General features: G+C 30.3%; 1 protein-coding gene across 3 annotated transcripts in view; it reads left to right on the top strand.

Moving 5' to 3' along the window:
- The window catches only part of LOC122630969, a 61,350-nt gene that overhangs the window by 49,883 nt on the left and 8,967 nt on the right, over window positions 1–2,500 (top strand). Inside the window, exon 1 of one of the 3 annotated variants that reach the window (XR_006327597.1) lies at window positions 1,939–2,458. The exons of 1 other annotated variant lie outside the window; for it this stretch is intronic. The gene's annotated coding sequence lies outside the window, so the exon portion shown is untranslated. Of the gene's footprint in view, window positions 1–1,938; window positions 2,463–2,500 lie in introns of those variants that run through there. One more of the 3 variants, XR_006327598.1, reaches the window with a different exon arrangement.

Genomic DNA, 2,500 nt, shown 5'->3' with positions numbered 1-2,500 from the left:
AGGTTTATTTCTTCGTTTTTTTTTTCTTTTCGTTTGTTTGTTTATTTTTTTATTATTTTTCTTTACCTTTTTTTTTTTTTTGTCTTTTTTCATTCAAACGTAATTCGACAAAATTAACGAAAAAGAAAAAAGGGATCGTCGCGATTTTTTCTCGTTTGTTATCATTATTGTTATTGTCATTATTTTTATTTTTTTATTTTTGTTTATAACGCGTAAACTTCATTCTTAAAGTGCGAGAGAAAAATGTGTCGCGAATTCGTCTCGTACGAAAGAAAAAGGAAAAGAAAATAAAGCGTCACGTAAGAAACGTTGTTGCGTGTCATATGAGAAGAAGTTTAGGGCAATTTGAAAAAAGAATTCGTGACTTTCTTCTTCTTATTCACTTGTTTGTATTTTCTCTTTTTTAATTTTTTAAAAGCAACGAATGTTTCTCACATCGTCCCAGTACAATGTTACGTATTACACAAAATCTCTCATATTTAATATTTGGAATAATGAGTTATTGTCACGTAACAAAAGTTCCATCTATCGTACAAACAGAAATTTAATCGTGTTAAATAACTTATCTCTAAATTGAATTCAGTTTTATTAACTTTAGGATTATTCGGATAGGTGCGAAATGCATAGAAAGCGTTATCGTTGATAACAGACGATCGGTATTGTAGGACTATGTCTTTCTATCGTTGATAGATAATACATTTATCTTGCGGTTTTATTCATTTTCATATGGATAGAAAAATAATTAAAAAAAACTCGTAGGTAGTACGAGAACGTACTTTTATTATGTTTAATACGAGTCGCGTATTAATGCGTTCGTTCTACGAACAGTACGAATAATGAAACTAAAGTAAACTTGAAAATTATATTATTCGATGCTATGGCATTTGTCTTTGGAATATTATGTGTCTGCAATTTTCGCCATAAAAAATAAAAAAAGAAAGAAAGTAAAAGAGAGACAGAAAGAGAAAAAAAATATATATATATATATGTATATACGGAGAGAGAGAGAGAGAGAGAAACTTTGAAATTAACGATAAAGATATCAGTTGGAATTAGAATTGTATATAAAATGTATATCTCGTTGTATCGTTATGCCGATGTTATACGTACGTACAGTAAGTATGCGTGGAAAGTTTAGTATTCTACTCGACGAATCATCGTACTACGTCGTTTCTAGTCTTCGTTATCGTTAGCCGTGCCTATCGATAATCTCGACGATAGTGATTCGTCCTCGATCGTAAAACGATGTCAAAGCTTTTAAAATTAATCTAATCGAATCGAATTTCATATTGATTTATCGAACAATACTTTTCCTTTCTTTCATTTTATATATTTTTTTTTTATCTTTTTCTTAACTTTTGTTTTTTTTTTCTTTCATTCTTTCTTCCCCTTTTGTTTTCGTGCACCAAATATCCGAATTATTTAATTGACGTTACTATTTTTCGCTAAATTAACGAATATTTTTCATACCAAAGTACCTTTCAAACTTTCAGAACGCCGGATTTTATTAACTTTTTAAATGATATGAACTGTACATGACGTTCCTGTTTCCTCCGGAAAGTTAATCAAATTTTATCAAATATAAAAAGGTAGATATTAATTATATAAATTTAATATTGTGTGACAAAAAAAAAAGAAAAGAAAAGAAAAGAAAAGAAAAGGAAAGGAAAAGAAAGGAAAGGAAAACTCAGAATTTAATACCAATAATCATAATTTAACACTGACAATCATTTTCATTGAATACGATGTTGATCGCTTGACGCAATAGTTACGAGCGAAAACTTGATTATTTATCGTTTGATATATCGAAATTACAAATTATAATAAATCATAAATATCCAATGTACAATATATATATATATATATATATATATATATATATATATATATAAAACGTCGATGGAAAATTCTTTCGTTTAAATTTCCCGCCAATAAAGATCAAAACTTGAAAGTATTGATCGTGACGCAACGGATATGACGAAAATTTCATTATTTATCGAAAGTAAATATAACAACAACAACAACAACAACAACAACAACAATAATAATACATTATAACGATAAAGTCGATCGGTATTTTTTTTTTTTCCTTTTGAAATTTCCCGCCAATAAGGATCGAATTGAAAACTTGTACTGATAATATCTGCGGTAAGAGGAATAAAGAAAGAAAAAAGCTTGTTTCTCGAGTTTTTCTTCGCACGTTAAATCGACTTACGTATTTACAACGTTTCATAAACGTTTGCAAAGTTTCGTCGTAGGCTTCTTTCGCAAGAAGCAAGAAGGAAGAACCGCGAAGTGCTATCGTCGTTCGTCGTTCGCTAGCGGTGCCAGAGGCGGGGGTTATCATGTAGGCCACGTGACGTCATATCGTGCTCTGCCGCCAACAAAATGGCCGCCGTTGTATCTCGGTAGCGGGTCAGAGCGGAACAGTAAAAATTTCCTTCTCGTAACTAACTAAGTAAGTAAGTAAGTAAGTAAGTAAGTAAGTAAGTAAGTAAGT

This window comes from Vespula pensylvanica, chromosome 8, assembly GCF_014466175.1.
Source record: "Vespula pensylvanica isolate Volc-1 chromosome 8, ASM1446617v1, whole genome shotgun sequence".
NCBI classification, from domain to species: Eukaryota; Metazoa; Arthropoda; class Insecta; order Hymenoptera; family Vespidae; genus Vespula; species Vespula pensylvanica.
The sequence above is the reverse complement of the archived record's forward strand: the minus strand, read 5'-3'. Positions and strand labels throughout refer to the sequence as shown.